Here is an 18,251-nt window from a genome sequence, read left to right on the forward strand (position 1 = left end):
TGAGTGATCACACCATCATGATTATCTGGGTCATGAAGATCTTTTTTTGTACAACTCTTCTGTGTATTCTTGCCACCTCTTATTAATATCTTCTGCTTCTGTAAGGTCCATACAGAGCATTCTGTAATGTCTATTATTGTGCCCATCTTTGCATGAAATGCTCCCTTGGTATAGTTCTGTGTATTCTTGTCACTTCTTCTTAATATCTTATGCTTCTGTTAGGTCCATAAAGAGCATCTTTAATGTCATTCATGGTGCCCATCTTTCCATGAATATTTCCCTTGGTATCTCTAATTTTCTTGAAGCAATCTCTAGTCTTTCTCATTCTATTGTTTTCCTCTATTTCTTTGCATTGATCACTGAGGAAGGCTTTCTTATCTCTTTTTGCTATTCTTTGGAATTTGCATTCAAATGGGTATATCTTTTCTTTTCTCCTTTGCCTTTCACTTCTTTTCCTTTCACAGCTATTTATAAAGTCTCCTCAGACAACTATTTGGCTTTTTGTATTTATTTTTCTTGGTGATGGCCTTGATCCCTGCCTTTTATACAATGTCAGGAACCTCCGTCCATAGTTCTTCAGGCACTCTATCAGGTCTAATTCCTTGAATCTATTTCTCACTTCCACTGTATTTCAAGTGTATTATATACATTTTCACTGTAAGAGATTTGCTTTTGGTCATACCTGAATGGTCTAGTGGTTTTCCCTACTTTCTTCAATTTAAGTCTGAATTTGGCAATAAGGAGTTCATGATCTGAGCCACAGTAGCTCCCAGTCTTGTTTTTGCTGACTGTATAGAGCTTCTGCATTTTTGGCTGCAAAGAATATAATCAATCTGATTTCTGTTGTTCTTAGTAATGCTTCCTATGGCCCACTTGACTTCACACTCCAGGAAGTCTGGCTCCAGGTGAGGGATCACATCATTATGATTATCCAGGTCATTAAGAGTTTTTTGAACAGTTCTTCCATGTATTCTTGCCACGTCTTATTAATCTCTTCTGCTTCTATTAGATCCTTGCTGTTTCTGTCCTTTACTGTGCCCATCTTTGCATGAAATGTTCACTTGATAGCTCTAGTTTTCTTGAAGAGATCTTAGTCTTTCCCAATCCATTGCTTTCCTTTTTTTTTTTTTTTTGGTTGTTGTCGTTGTTTTGCATTGTTCACTTAAGAAGGCTGTTTTACCTCTCCTTGCTATTCTCTGGAACCCTACATTTAGTTGGGTATATCTTTCCTTTTCCCCTTTGCCTTTTGCTTCCCTTCTTTTCTCAGCTATTTGGAAGGCCTCCTCACACAATCACTTTGCCTTCTTGTGTTTCTTTTCTCTTGGGCATGGTTTTGGTCACCACCTCTTGTATAATATTACAAATCTCTGTCCATAGTTCTTCAGGCATTCTGTCTAACATATTTAATCCCTTGAATCTATTTGTTACCTCCACTGTATAACCATAAGGGACTTGATTTAGGTCATATGTGAATGGCCTAGTGGTTTTCCCTCCTTTCTTCCATTTAAGCCTGAATTTCGCAATAAGGAGCTGATGATCTGAACCATAGTCAGCTCCCGGTCTTGTTTTTGCTGCCTGTATAGAGCTTTTCCATCTTTGGTTACAAAGAATATAATCAATTTTATTTCAGTATTGATCATCTGGTGATGTCCATGTGTCTAGTCATCTCTTGTGTCATTGGAAGAGGGTGCTTGCTATGACCAGTGTGTTCTCTTGGCAAAACTCTGTTAAAATGGCCATATAATTTGTGATACACAGTGGGACAACTTAGAGAGAGTGAATATTATCAGTATTATTGATAATAATTACACGGGGGTAAAAATTGAACCTGTCCCAACAAACTGGCATGTAAGATTAACTAAACTACAGTGAACTTTGATTTCTTCCTATTTACCTCTTGTTTTTCTAGGAGAAAAAAACATGTGTCTGTATATGAAGCTCTTGGACATTCTCTACAGAAAGATTCAGGATGGCAAACTGGTTTCATTTCAAGTGTCACTTATTGATGTAATGCTTGGAGCACTGGACCGACTGAAAGGCCATGCTGGAACTTTGCAGTAATGCATGCCTTGCCAGTTTTCAGTGGAAGAGCTAATGCTACAGGTGTGGAGTATTTTCTGACTTTCATGAGGGTATGTTTTACTAGTTTAACACTTTATTTTTCCTCATGCTTCATTGGTTTCTTGACAAAATAAGTCATAATAAAAACATACCAGTATTTTTCTATATGATCTACATTAACAGTCTTCAAAACAACTCCATATGATGGATTAACATTACTGTTCCTATTTTATCAATAAGAAAGCTGAGATACTGAGAATTTTAAAAACTTCCTGAGGTTGCATAACAATCAGTAGGCCTGAGATCTAGACTCCAGACAGTCTGGCTCCAGATGCCCTATATATAACCAGCATGTTACAATTCCTTTAGGTACTGCTTGACATACTTGGAACTCTTGGTTATCAATGTCCATAATACAATTAAAAATCTAGTTTGAACAGTATATGACAACATATAATTTATATTTCAACTCACTTTAAAACTAACAAAATTCTGTGATCAGAAAAAAAAAAAGAAAGGAAAGGAAATACTGAAGTATGGAAAAGACTAGAAAGTCAGAGTCTACACAGAAGCCTTAAAATCATCTGAATTTTTTAATCCCTTTTGCTTAAAAGAATTACTTGGTTCACGTCTGTAACCACAGTAATTAGAAGGACATGTTTGACATGAGAAGATGCTCAACATTATTCATTATTAAAGAAATGCAAATCAAAACTCCAATGAGATATCACCTCACACAAGTCAGAATGACCATCAGCAAAAAATTTACAAACAGTGTTACAAACAATAAATGCTAGAGAGGATGCAGAGAAAAGGGAACCTTCCTTTCCTGTTGGTGGGGATGTAAATTGATACAGTCACTATTAAGAACAGTATGAAGATTCCTTAAAAAGCTAGAAATAAAACTACCATATGACCCAGCAATCCCACTATTGGGCATAAACCCTGAGAAAACCACAATTCAAAAAGACACCTGTACCCCAGTATTCCCTGCCACGCTACTTACAACAGCCAGGGCATGGAAGTAACCTAGATGTCCACTGACAAGTGAATGGATAAGGAAGCTGTGATACAAATAATCAACAAATATTACTCAGCCATAAAATGAACACATTTGAGTCAGTCCTAGTGAGGTGAATGAACCTAGGGCCTCTAGTTCCTCTAATGAGGTAGATGATCCTGTTATATAGAGTGAAGTCAGAAAGAGAAAAACAAATCTCATATATTAACACATATATATAGAATCTAGAAAAATATTACTGGTGAACCTATTTGCAGAGAAAGAATGGAGATGCATATGTAGAAAACAGACTTGTACACACAGTGAGGGAAGGAAAGAATAGAACAAAATTGCAAAAGTAGCATTACATTATCATGCGTAAAATAGACAGGGTAAAGTTGCTATGTATTAATAACACAAGGAGCCCAGCCTGACGCACTGTGATGACCTAGAGTGTGGGGTGTATATTCTCATTATCTTCCTAAGAGCAGGAAAGCTTCATGAGAGCAGGGACTTTCAGGGTTGTTTTTTTATCCCCCACCACTGCTCTAACCTCTAGAGGCTTTCCAGATGGCACTAGTGGTAAAGAACCTGCCTGCCAATGCAGGAGATATAAGAGACCTGGGTTTGATTCCTGGGTTGGGAAGAGCCCCAGGAGAAGGGAATGGCTACCCACTCCAGCATTCTTGCCTGCGAATCCCATGGACAGAAGAGCCTGGTAGGCTACAGTCCATGGAGTCGCAGTCGGACATGACTTAGCAACTGAACAACAATCAAGCAGAGTGAAATACCATGGGTGGTCCCTAGTAAAAACCCTGCCTTGAGATATGCAGTCAGTTCTTAGATTGTATCCAACTAGTGGTCTGATTAAAATCTGACTTGAAAATATGCAATGTTCCATAACATTTTACAATGTTAAGTCCATGTTTTCATTCCTAGACTGGTGTTATATTGTTTCAATGTATTAATAAGGACCATGTAAAAGCAGGGAAAGTTAAGGTCTTAAAGCTTCTCAAGTTATTTTGTCTTTTTTCAATCATTTCTTCAATCTGCTTCTAGAATATTTCATCAAATTATTATCCCCAATGTTGTGATGCTCATTAATTACTTAATTAGGGCTTCCCATAGGGCACTAGTGGTACAGAACCTGCTTGTAAATGCAGGAGACTTAGGAGATATGGGTTCAATCCCTGGGTCAGGCAGGGCATGGAGAGGGGCACAGCAACCCACTCCAGTATTCTTACCTGGAGAATCCCCATGGACAGAGGAGCCTGGTGGGCTACAGTCCATAGGGTGGCACAGAGTCAGACACAACTGAAGTGACTTGGCACACGCACTTTTAGAATATTTCATCAAATTATTACCCCCAATGATTGTGATGCTCCTTAATTACTATGAATTGAAGGGAGTATCTAATAATATTTTCAAGTTTCCATGTTAAAATACTTTTAAGAAAGATGTGCACTTAGCAGAAAAGTCCAAAGGATGTTACTACTTAACAGAATTTGTGTATGGGTAAATGACATTAGTACTATATTTCAATCTTGGCAATTTAGAGAGGTTGATCCAGCTATTGGTTATTATCTCCATGGTTTAAGGCTATGTCAATTAGCAGACTATGATTCAATGCTAATATTCTAATAAAATGAACAGATTTTCTTGACATATATTAGCTCTTGAGAATAAACTAAAAAGCCCAGGAAATAAATCTAATTCACTCAAGAGCTCCAATCAAAGAACTCCCATGTGGTCAATTATCAAAATCAGAGTATTTCTTACAGGGATCAGAGAGGGAAATTTTTCTATCTCATACTATTTTGTAACAAGTATATATTGTTTTGCAATTTAAAAATGAAGTAAAGATGATTAAATACAAAAAAAAAATGTTTTAAGACTGTAACTAAATTATGACTGGTACATGCAAATTAATTGCTCAGTTGATTACCTCATGCAACATTCAATAAGGTAGATCCTCTTAAAAGTTCCAATTTATAGGGGAGTTAAACAAATCACACAGTTTGTATATAAATAACCTTTCTGATATCTATTTGCATAATTGAGAAGTAGAAAATTTTCCTGAAGTAGAGTGGCTGAGTCCAAAGTTTATAAGTTTTAATTGTCTAAGTTATCAGCAATTTTGGCCCTCCAAAAACTTTAATTCTATTTACACACCCATGATCAAAGACTGCTTGCCTGCTTTCTTACAACATGCATCATTGGTCTTTTTGATTTACCAAACTGAAAAGTGAAAGCAGTACCTAATTCTTCAAAGTCTATTGCATTTATTTTATTCTTGGTAAGGTTGAACATTCTTTCAGATGTTTGTTGTCAATTTATAATTTATTACTGAAAGCCAATTTCAAGGGAAGAAATACAAATTATCAAAGGTACAGGCAGAATTCATTTTTTTTTCCAGTCCTGGAAAGAAATTTCACTTGTGGGATTGTATCTTTAATAAATGGATAGGGTAAAACATCATAACTGACCCCATGAATTGTATTGTGAAAACTGGTATTGAAATGTTTCAGTGATCGACTGGGTGCAGTTCATGTGATTTGAAGAAAATATAACCTCTACACAATTTTAAATTCTAATCCAAAGTTATGGGGCTTCCCTGGTGTCTCAGACAGTAAAGAATCTGCCTGCGATGCAGGAGACCGAGGTTTGGTCCCTGGGTTGGGAAGATCCTCTGGAGAAGGGTATAGCAACCCACTCCAGTATTCTTGCCTGGAGAATCCTCAAGGAGCCTGGTTGGCTACAGTCCATGAGGTCACAAAGACTCAGACACTAATGAGCAACTAAGCACACAGCACAATCCAAAGTTATAGATAATATTTCTGAAGTGAAATCAGCCACTAGCTATTTTCTCTTTATTTTTCTCTGAATAGTCTAAAACTCGCATATGAGTTCCAGCTCTACCTCCAAGGAGAAATATCAGTGTGGGCTCCTTACTTAACTTCTGCAAAACTTGGTTTTCTAAATTGCAAAATACAGTATAAATCACATGATCTCAATAGATTCAGGAAAAAGTATATTACAAAATTCAAAACACTTTCATGGTACACACTCTCAACACATTAATTATCGAAGAAATTTACTTCAACATAGCATAACAAAGGCTATATATGACAAGCCCACAGCTAACATCACACTCAACAGTAAAAAATTTCAAGCTTTTTCTCTAAGATCAGAAACAAGTAAGGATACCTACTTTTGTTACTTCTATACAATGCAGTACTAGAAATCTTAGAGCAGTTATTCAGGAAAAAGAAATAAAAGACATCTAAATCACAAAGGAAGAAGTAGAATTATCTCTAGCTATAGAAGACATGACATGATCTTCTACATATAAAACCCTAAATACGTCACAAAAAATCTAATAAACAGATTCTTAAAAGTTGTAGGACCGAAAAGCAACATGTAAATATTAGTTGTATTTCTATATACTAAGAAAAAACTATTTGAAAAGGAAACTAAGAAAATAATACTATTTACAACAGCATAAAAAAAAAAGAATAAACTTAACCAAGGATGTAAAAGACTTGCACACAGAAAACTAGAAAATACTGATGAAAAAATTTTAAAATTCATCAAAACTCAAAAAATTAGTATCATTTAACTAGTAATGATTGGAACTCTTGTTCAAAACTAATTTCCATTATTGTATGTGACTAAGCTTTTTAATTTCTTCAATGGCTGCTTTAATATTACTAACATAATTAATAACTCTAGGGAAAATATAAAATAATGATGAGTCTAAAGTTATAGAAAGAGAAAAGGAAATCATAAGAAAATTTTAATCGACTACTTATAAAGTTAATTTAAAATTCTCCTTTCTAGAAACTAAAACAAAGTTGAAATATAATTAGTGTATTGCTTACTTATAGAAACAAAATAAATACACTCCAAAAACAGAGCTCAAAATAGTTTTTATGTTTGGCACCAGATAAAATTAAAGCAGGCATTTTGAGAGGATTAGTGACAAATTTGAGGAAGCAGGTCATATTGCTATGAGTATCCATACAATGTAGACCACACTTGATTCATTTCAGAGCAATGTTGGGTATCCAGGGAAATGAAAAGGTATTTTAAAAGTACCATGCACCCATTGTGTTTTAGAAACTCACAAATATTTCTCATGTTTAATCTTAATAAGTATCACAAAAATTGGAAAATGCACATTAAAAAATAATCTTAGAAGTTACTCAAGCTAGTATAGCAATGAGTAGAAGAGACAGCATTCAAATCCATCTCTGAAATTATTATAGAAGGTATTATAATCAATGTGTGTTTTATAATTTTTTTTAACTTGCCTCCCTGAAGCTCATTTATTAATATTTATAATCCCTTTTTTCATTTAGAGAAGCTGATAAATCCTCATTTCCCTTCATTCCCTACAATATTCCTATTTAGAGGAATTGGACTGTCTTTTACATCAAATAAATCTACTGTACTACTGGAAATATAAAGCTGTTGGAATAAAAACAGTTGTCATTGGGCAGCTATATGACCCTGAACATTTAGTCTTTCAGGGTTCATTATCCTCAAATATAAAATATTGAAAATGATGTTGCTCTCAAGGAGACACTGCAAATGTTTCTTAGCCAATTACATAGGTGACACATCTTTAATCAATTGTAATGATTAAATATATGCAAATGTTCTGAATAATATATTGTTTCAGACCAGAATAACTAATTATTACTATTTTCAGATTATTTTACTGGTCAAAGATGGTGTTATCTGTCTCATTTAAAAATGAGTTCCAATTAGGTGTGTTCATGTAAACACCAATTTTTCATTTCTTATAATAATTAAAGATAAATTAACATGCATATAAGATTTACTAGGTGACCCTCAGTCCCCTTCTATATGAAATTCTATCAAATAATTATTTCTTCAATACTTCTATCTCAGAACTTAATACTGGTAGATGAAGTGAAATAATAAGTGAAATAATTTGGTGGCCTCTGTATAGTTTACAAAGATACATCTACCAGTCAAAGATACATCTTTTACAAGCTTTCCAACGTTTCTTCTGGCTTTAAAATCAAGAACATAAGATATGAAAGTTATACCAACATTTCATTTAATTCTACATAGTGGACTATTGTCCTACTACCCCAAATGACAGCCCCAGTTCTGTTTCCAGACTTTCTTGTGTCTATCTCTAACCCACACAGATTGTATGAAGCTTCAAGTTCTCTTTTGAGAAAGATGATAGTTAAAATATTTAACAACTTGCATGACTTATCACTACCCAATCATAAGTGATATCAAATGCAAATAACCAGACCCTGTGAACATACACTTGATGGATGAATTCAGTATTGCTCCAAGGCACTTTGGTCCTGGCTTTTCCTACTTGATGCATACTTCTCATTCCAGCTCTTCTGTTTAAGTACCAAGCTATGCCATATAGATAAACCAGGGAGAGTGAATGTGTGGGCCAAACAAATAGAATTGGCAGGTTTAAAATAGCACTTTAAAGTACTAAGAAGTTAGACAATTTTCTTGATCTGTATCCCTAAGTGAGAAAATTGTTAACAAAAGTAGGCACTCAATTGAGAAACTAAAATGGAAACAGATTATGATTTAAAATATTTTAAAGTAGGCTCAACTGAAAATATCTAAATAGAACTCTGCCTGGCAAAGAGAAATATATTTATTTTCAATACAGGTTTAAATGACCAATGGTGGCATATTTAAAGAAAGACCAAAGATCAACCTCCTGCTGCTGCTGCTGCTGCAAAGTTGCTTCAGTCGTGTCCGACTCTGTGCAACCCCATAGACAGCAGCTCACGAGGCTCCTGCGTCCTTGGGATTCTCCAGGCAAGAACACTGGAGTGGGTTGCCATTTCCTTCTTCAACACATGAAAGGGAAAAGTGAAAGTGAAGTCACTCAGTCGTGTCCGACTCTTAGCGACCCCATGGACTGCAGCCTACCAGGCTTCTCCATCCATGGGATTTTCCAGGCAAGAGTACTGGAGTGGGGTGCCATTGCCTTCTCCGAAAGATCAACCTACTTTGAAGTAAATATTGAAATTAGGGGTAAATAAAATCTTCAGAAAGAAAAAGAAATCTTACCAAAAGTAATACAATTGTGATTTTTTTACTCAGAATATAGGAATTGAAATGTGTTTAGGCTAAACTGTGTTCTGTATATCAGGTGTTGTTCATGTGCTATTTATGTGATTCTCCTAATAACACTATCTTAAGGGAAATCCTAGTCTCCATTTTACAAGTCAAGAAACTAAAGTCCTGGAACTCTAAGTAACTTCTCTAGGAATTATTAAATGGCAGAGATAGTGAAACGAAGAAGATACTCAGGCTCCTGAGCATGTGAGCCTTTCTGTCAGCCTCCATGACCTTCCAGAGTTCCAAAGGACATGTTCAAACAGATGCTTATCGAGGAAGGAAGGGGATGCAGAGACAAGGGAGAAATCAAGAAACAATAGTGCAGCCTTGGCACAGGATCCTGCTTCTGCCTCAAGGGACACACATAACAGTATCTTTTGAGTTCTTTATGCAACTAAAGTGTTAGCAGCTCAGTTGAGTCCAGCACTTTGTGACCCCATGGCCTGGAGCTCACCAGGCTCCTATGTCCATGGGATTCTCCAGACAAAGAATACTGGAATGAATAGCCATTCCCTTCTCCAAGGGATCTTCCCAACCCAGGGACTGAACCCATATCTCTTATGTCTCCTGCATTGGCAGGTGAATTCTTTACTATCTGAGCCAGCAGGGAAGCCCCCGCCCCCAATAAATAGAAGATGAGGCAATTCTCATTCCAGAGAGGTGGCCATGGTTTTTCATCCTTGAGAACCAAAGAGGCTTTATCTGGAGAATACCTGTGGACAGATAATAGGAGTACAGGCTCTGCACACATTCTAATCTTATCCAGCAACCCCACCTTTGAACCATTGCTATAAAGTGAAAGTGAAAGCAAAATCACTCAGTCGTGTCCGACTCTTTGAGACCCCGTGGACTGTAGCCATTCACCAGGCTCCTCTGTCCATGGGATTCTCTAGGCAAGAATATTGGAGTGGGTTGCCATTTTCTTCTCCAGGGGATCTTCTTGACCCAGGGATCGAACCCAGGTCTACTGCACAGCAGGCAGACGCTTTAACCTCTGAGCCACCAGGGAGGACCCTGGTGCTCAAAACTATAGAACTCCTCATCAAATCCTCCCAGGCTGGGACATAGTTTTTCAGGGTAGGCACCTGCTGTGTCACCCTTTGCCTAATAAAGCAATAAAAGTATTCTTTTCTACTTCACCAAAACCTCTGTCTCTGAGATTTGATTTGGTACCAAAACACAGAGATCAAGTTTTCAGCATCAGTAGGACATACTTTTTCTTTACCTTCTGCAGCAGAATTTCTAGAAGTATGTCTGGACAGAAAGTACTTTTCACAATCCACTGGAATGGGAAGAAAAGAACAATTACTGCTAGAGGAAATACATGTGGATATATCTAACATCTGAGGGCTTCACCTGGCTAAAACTGAGTCCCAAGAGAGTAAACACAGAAATATCCTCACCCGTAGAAAAAACTTCCTGTTAAATTATGTAATTAATCATTGAACTTACCTCTTTAGGATCCAAAGGATCCTTCCTCTCTTACCCATCCCAGAAGGTTATTGAAATTGCTGTCACTCGTGACTTGTCACTATAAAATCACCTATTTATATGTTGAAACATTCATTAACACTCACTAACACTGTCTCTGTGTTTCAGAAAATCATGGTATCCATGGGAAATCCAGGCTTTTGCAGTAGGTGGCCAACCAAATATTCAGTGCCCCCTACCCAGAGCAAATTGGCAAAGTCCTATAGAAAAGATTCATCACTGTCCTGTTTCTCTTTAAGTCACAGATCTCTAATAACTACAAAGATTATCAGCATCTTGAACAAAGGCCTTGAACCAGAACTTTCTTTGGATTCATTCTCTCTGAGCATAAAAACTCATAGGTTCAATCAAAGGCCTTATAGAATGTTACACTCTGAAATACTTCTGGAATATTTTGGAGAGTAATGTTGTTGCCAGGGGGTACTGATAATAAACTGCGCATTAGGAAGGCAGGCAGCATACTCTTAACTGTTCCATGACTGGCATGGCTGGAGCGTGTCTTTTCTAAAGAAAGCTTTAACTCCAAGTGAAGCAATAGTCTGGTTGTCACTTGCATCTATCTGCTGCACATCCAAACCGTTTTTATTTTGGCCTTCTCAAAGCAAATCACCTTTTGCAAATTGAAATAACAGGACAATGCTTTTCAGTCTCTAACTGTACTTCTTCTAAGTATTTGATGTTATTTGCCCAATTCCCTTCTGTGCTGCTGAAGCTGGATGACTGAGCCAGACACTGTCAGTGAATGACCGACCTTGGGTTTTGCAATCAAGGTCTGAAGTAAGGAAGCAGTTATCACCTGATAAGAGCTGGAATGTCAGGACCAATGTGATAAGCAAAGAGTGGAGATGTAAGAATCAAGCTTCAACTCCTGGGCAAGGTCTAACTTCGAAGGACCAGAGAAAGAAAGTGAAAGATCACAAAGTCAATAATTTAGTAATACAGAAAACAAATGAAAGCAAAATAGGTTCAGAAATAGCTAATACTATTGCTGTGTAATTTCTCCCCAAACTGACTGAACTCAGCAACCCTCCTTTTGGAATTTCTAGGTGATTTTGGATTTCTAGGTGAAAAAAACACCCTAACTCTTGGCATATGCTTCAGAGCTTTCAAGCCTTTCCTTGGAGGTAAAGCGACATATGTGTCAAGTTTTTTAAAGCTCTTTAAAGTTATCATGATTGCCTTCCAGACATTCCTCTTTTCAGAGCTTGAGGTTGGTTTTGGTGCTGATGGGGCACAAATATACTATCTCCACTGTGTATTCTGATTCCCATCATGGGTTCAGTTCAGTTCAGTTGCTCAGTTGTGTCTGACTCTTTGCAACCCCATGGACTGCAGCACACCAGGCCTCCCTGTCCATCACCAACCCAGAGTTTACCCAAACTCATGTCCATTGAGTCGGTGATGTTATTAGAGATGAAGTCACTAGTGTGGAAACACAAAACCACTAGCATTCCAACAGACAATCTATGGCACAGGAAAGATGATACAGGCCTAGTAGAGTGTACTCATGATTTGGTTTGGTCTCTATGAAGAATTCACTGTTTCTCCTGACGGATCAGATGATATCCTTCATGGACGTACAGGATGCACACAGTCTGGACCTTGTGAATTTGGAGGTTTATCTTTCTTCAAAGCATCATGAGGCTTTCAAGTCCACCACAGTGTAAAAGTTCAGGATCAAATAACAACCACAGGATGTTGAAATCACACATCCACTCTGTCTCCTCTTTTACACACACTTGATTTAGAGATGAAGTGAAGTCAGTCAATCGTGTCCGACTCTTTGTGACTCTTTGTGACTGTAGCCTACGAGGCTCCTCTGTCCATAGGATTTTCCAGGCAAGAGTACTGGAGTGGGTTGCCATTTCCTTCTCCAGATTTAGAGATGAGGATTTAGTAACTAATGGACCAACCTAAGACAAGCCTTGGGCCTATTTACTCACAAGTTGACAACAGACCCCACTGCTGGTGCTATTTGTGGTCATAATAACCCCTTATTGGAGAAGGAAATGGCAACCCACTCCAGTATTCCTGCCTGGAGAATTCCATGGTTGGAGGAGCATGGCAGGCTACAGTTCACAGGGTCACAAAGAGTCAGACATGACTGAGTGACTATCACTAACCACTTAGAGGTACTGGCTTCATAATCACTAAGATTTTTACCAGTTTCACAAATTGTGAAGTAGACTGATTTCTATTAATAGAATTAGAAATCTTGAGGACAAAAAAGGATCAGGGCAGCCATTTTCCAATTGAAGCTACAATCCGATAGCCAGAGGGCCTCTCCTCTATCTTCTGAGGAGATTCTCATCTCTTGAAGGGCAGACTGTGCTGAAAACCAGCCCAAGATACCATCATAACCAGGACAGAATTGCAAAGGAGACTGAATGCACAGTCATTTTTCAAATTCAGACTCTTAACAGAGAAAGAGTAGAACTAAGAAGTCTAAGTTAGGAATATTTGTTAGATGAACCTGAGAATCTTGACCCTCCAGATTTTTATCTGAGTCTTTTGCATTTGTAGGAATAGCTTCACTTCATCCAGTGATCAACAAATTCTTGATTGGAAACTGTACAATGACTTCAGAGGAGGCAGGTGCCTCTTACAAAAATACATGGTCTCTTCTAGATCTTCCCCAGTTGATCTCATTACAGTCAGGCAATATTGTCATGCATTAGCACTGCTGAAGTGGTAATGCAAGTCTCTTTTCCAGTAAGAAACAGCTGGCATGCCAAAAAGTGTCCATACTTGGCTAAGTTGTACTATCAGGAAGCAAGTATACACATACGTAAGTGGATCTAGAGAGGCAGACTGGAAGATGAAATAGAATATAAGATTCAATGAAGAAGAATTTTTTTATCATGAGTTCATGCATGTGTCCATGCTAAGTTGCTTCAGTTATGTCTGACTTTGCAACTCTATGGGACTATGGCCTGCCAGGCTCCCCTGCCCATGGGATTCTCCAGGAAAGAATACTGGAGTGGGTTGCCATGCCCTCCTCCATCTTTCCAACCCAGGGATTGAACCCATGTCTCTTGTATATTCTGCAGTGACAGGTGTGTTCTTTATCACTGGTGCCACCTGGGTACCCCACCTACTCATAAATTGCTATGCAGTGTTCTGACAACACCTAGAGCAAGTTCTAATCATTTGCTGGTTTGACTCCTTGGAGCAATACAAAACAAAGACCTTCAAGAAATAAGTGGAGATACTGAACTTCCTTGGTACAGATGTGATAAACAAAGTCAGAAGAATGGGAGGTAGCAATATATGGCTGATCACTGTGTGAATTTAGAGGAGATAAAGTCTCTGATTTGATCTTTCCACATTTGTAAATGAAATCTACAGAAGTAAACTATAAACTCCTTGACAGCAGATCTATGTTTTCATTCACTATCATATCTCCTACTTCTTATAAAATAGCATAATCATTTGTTGATTGGGCAGATGAAGAAATAGGATTACCATGAGAAGTCAACTGACACAATATATGAAAGGGAAAGCAAAATCTGGCACGTAAATCAGCTCACTACATGGAAGGTTATCCTTCTTCACTTCACCTTCTTCACATCCCTCTTCACTGTCTCATAATCTCTCTCCATCTCAGTCTCCATAAAGAGAACCACATGCTCTGCCCTGTTTGGAACAATTATTATCTTCTGCCTTGTCTGTTAGAATGACTTTTTATCTATTAATCCTTGCTTCTCTGCCAATGTCTACAGGGCTGTCTGCTGGGATAAGCTTTCTCAGTCTCAGATCTAATCAAGCTAGTACTTGCTTTCCACTTACTTTAATACAAAGACAAAATACTTCATCTGGAAACCAATGCCCTTTATTGGTACAGAAGAAACTGTGTGGGCTAAGAAGTGGCACTCATCAGTAACTCTGGCTAAATTTAATGTCTTAAATTCATTCCCTTATCTATACAAATTGTATACTACAGCGCATAACACAGAGGCGTCATAGTGAAGAATAAGATGGTTAAAATATGGGAAGAACCCAAGAGTGATAGGCATCAGATTAGCTTTAAATATACACGTATTCATCTCTCTAGTTACACCTTCTGTCATTTCTCTTCAACTCAATATGAGAATCACTCTAAGTATTTCGTTTGAGAGATGAAGCTGCCTAAGTCAATCTAGTTACTATCTACAAAATAATTGTTTCTTTGCATTGTTCATGTTGCCCTTTTCCTCTAGAATATACCAAATTCCTTCTTTACCATAAAATTCTGTTGTGTCTTAGATTATTCCCCAGCTGCCCCATTAAAAAGTAGTGTTTTCCTTTCCCTATTCTACAAAACATACTGGCTAATTCTGCTACAGCTTTGAGACTACTATAAAGTAATTGCAAGTGCTATTGCCCCTCATCACACTGTGTACTCTTTGAGACACCAATTTAGTTATTTCTATATTCCTCCCATATCTTAGCAGATTCTGGCTCACATACTCATGCCTAGTAGATATATCAGTGTGATTGAGTGAATGAATTTTTTAAAAAAGCTCAAATTTCATCACTTTAGAATAAAATTTTTAAATATTTAATGAAAAAGATCACTTTGACCAAAACTTATGGGTAAAATACCAAGTATCCTTCATAAACTAATAAAATGAAATCAGTACCATGAAATGAGAGTGCACCATATCAGAAGATATGGTATGAATAAATTGTTATCTAGACACTGATGAAGTTTTTCCCAAAATCCTCATGAAAATTTTAGCATTATGCAAAAAGGAAGAAAGTACAAATGTTAAAAGAGAAGGAAACGATCATAACTATGAAGCTTTAAATTGGTTTATTTTTAATATTTATGTTTACCACTTTCTAAAAAGAGTGACTCTCTTTTATTAACTCATTGACTCACATCCATATGCTTATATTTTGATTAACAGGTCCATTGTAAGAGGAAATAAGAACGAAAGGTTTAAGACTGAGAATTATGATCTGTACTGAGTTCCAGTCCAGAAGAAATAAAGAGGAAATGTAAGAATACTAGATGTAGAACGTATCAACTGATGTGATATACATCATTATCCCTTAAAGTTTTACTGCCACATGCTTAGCAAGCTTTCTCAAAATTTGAGTTTTGAAAAGAATTCTTAAAAAAAAAATGCTTCAGTTGGCAGTGAAATAAATTCACTTCTTGAATTATTATATGGGGTCATCAATGCAAAGAAAGTACATGATTAAAAAAAGGCACTTTGAACATTCAGTTAAAGGTGTCCTTATTAAAAATGATATAAAGGATTCTGACAGAGAAACTGATTGGGCCTCCTCAGATCAATGCATGATAAAGAATTTTCCACATGTAAAGAAAACTTCAGTTCAAAGCAAAGTAAGCAGATTGCAAGTACATGGAGCATTATCTATTTAACAAAATATACAGAGCCTTTCAGATCTTTTAGATGGTGTTAACTGCTACAAATCTGGACAATTTGTAAAACAGACTATAATTGGACTTTGCACAGCACTTTAAGGAAATAGGCTAAGTGCAATATATTTTAACTGTTAGCAATTAAGAGAAGTATAAAAATATTAAATATTCTAAACTTGCTTTCCACAGTCACATAGGAAAAAAAATACATGAATTAAATAAAAAATACAGAAGTAATAGATTTTCTTTTTTTTTAATTTAATTTTATTTTTAAACTTTACATAATTGTATTAGTTTTGCCAAATATCAAAATGAATACCTATGGCGGATTCATTTATATTTTCTTTTTTAACCCTTTCTAATTTTAGAAGTAATAACTGTACTGGTTCCATGATAAAAATATTAGTGCAAAAGTAAATTCTGTGTATTAGACTACACAGAAGAACTATACAAGAAAGGTCTTAATGAACCAGATAATCACAATGTGTGATCACTCACGTATAGCGGGACAGCCTGGAGTGTGAAGTAGCGAGCCTTAGGAAGCATTACTATGAACAAAGCTAGTGGAGGTGGTGAAATTCCAGCTGAGCTATTTCAAATCCTAAAAGATAATGCTGTTAAGGTGCTGCACTCAATATGTCAGCAAATTTGAAAAAGCCAACAGTGACCACAGGACTGGAAAATGTGCTTTCATTCCAAACGCAAAGAAGGGCAATGCCAAAAATATGTTCAGTCATTTCAGTCGTGTCCAACTCTTTGTGACCCCATGGACTGTAGCCTGCAAGACTCATCTGTCAAGGAATTCTCCAGGCAATAATACTGGAGTGGGCTCCCATGCTCTTCTCCATGGGATACTCCTGAAATAGGAATTGAATCCACGTCTTCTGTGGCTCCTGCACTGAAGGCAAATTCTTTACTGCTGAGCCACCATGGAAGCCCCCAAATGTTCAAACTACTATACAATTGTGCTCATTTCACATGCTAGCAAAGTTATGCTCAAGCTATCCTTTATGCTTGGCTTCAGCACTACATGAACTGAGAAATTCCAGATGTGCAAGCTGGGTTTCAAAGAGGCAGAAGAACCAGAGATCAAATTGCCAACATTCGTTGTACCATGAAAAACCAAAGGAGTTCCAGAAAATCATCTACTTCTGCTTCACTGACTACACTAAAGCCTTTGACTGTGTGAATCAAAACAAACTGTGGAAAATTCTTAAAGAGATGGGAATACCAGACCACCTTACCTGCCTCTTGAAAAACCTGTGTGCAGGTCAAGAAGCAACTCTTTGAACCAGACATGAAACAACAGGCTGGTTCAAAATTGGGAAAGGAGTATAAGAAGGCTGTATATTCCCATCCTGCTTATTTAACTTTTATATGCAGAGTACATCATGTGCAATGCTAGGCCCCATGAATCATAAGCTGAATCAAGATTGCCAGAAGAAATATCAACAACTTCAGATATATAGATGATACCACTCTAATGGCAGAAAGTGAAGAGGAACTAAAGAACCTCTTGATGAAGGTGAAGAGTAAAGTGAAAAAGCTGGCTTGAAATTCAACATTCAAAAAACTGAGATCATGGCATCTGGTCCCATCACTTCATGGAAAACAGCAAGGGAAAAAGTAGAAACAGTGGCAGATTTAATTTTCTTGGGCTCCCAAGTTAATGCAGTGACTGCAGCCGTGAAATTAAAAGACACTTGCTCCTTGGAAGAATAGTTATGACAGACCTAGATAGTGCATTAAAAAGCATAGACATCATTTTGCCAGCAAAGGTCTGTATGGTCAAAGCTATGGTTTCTCCAGTAGACATGTATGCATGTGAGAGTTGGACCAAAAAGAAGGCTGAGCCCTTTCAAACTGTGGTTCTGGAGAAGACTCTTGAGAGTCCCTTAGACTGGAAGGAAATCAAACCAGTCAATCCTAAAGAATCTTATCAACCCTGAATATTCATTGGAAGGACTACTGCTGAACCTGAAATTCCAATACTTTGACCACCAAATGCAAAGAGCCTACTCATTGGAAAAGGCCCTGACACTGGGAAAGACTGAAGGCAAAAGAAGGGGGTGGCAGAAGATGAGATGGTTAGCTAGTACCACCAGCTCAATGGACTTGAATCTGAGCAAACTCCAGGAGATAGTAGAAGACAGAGGAACCTGGTATGCTTCAGTCTGTGGGCTTGAC

At 37.3% G+C, this 18,251-nt stretch overlaps 1 protein-coding gene across 18 annotated transcripts in view; it reads right to left on the minus strand.

Annotated features, from left to right (window-relative positions):
- LOC129629692 (protein FAM170A-like) overlaps positions 1-18,251 on the minus strand; it is a 362,499-nt gene that overhangs the window by 190,246 nt on the left and 154,002 nt on the right. For 4 of the 18 annotated variants that reach the window (XM_055549864.1, XM_055549932.1, XM_055549924.1 and 1 more), the window contains one exon: positions 10,425-10,481. The exons of the other annotated variants lie outside the window; for them this stretch is intronic. The gene's annotated coding sequence lies outside the window, so the exon portion shown is untranslated. The remainder of the gene's footprint in view (positions 1-10,424; positions 10,482-18,251) is intronic. 18 annotated transcript variants of the gene reach the window in all.

This window comes from Bubalus kerabau, chromosome 1 (assembly GCF_029407905.1).
Source record: "Bubalus kerabau isolate K-KA32 ecotype Philippines breed swamp buffalo chromosome 1, PCC_UOA_SB_1v2, whole genome shotgun sequence".
In the NCBI taxonomy this organism is placed as follows: Eukaryota; Metazoa; Chordata; class Mammalia; order Artiodactyla; family Bovidae; genus Bubalus; species Bubalus kerabau.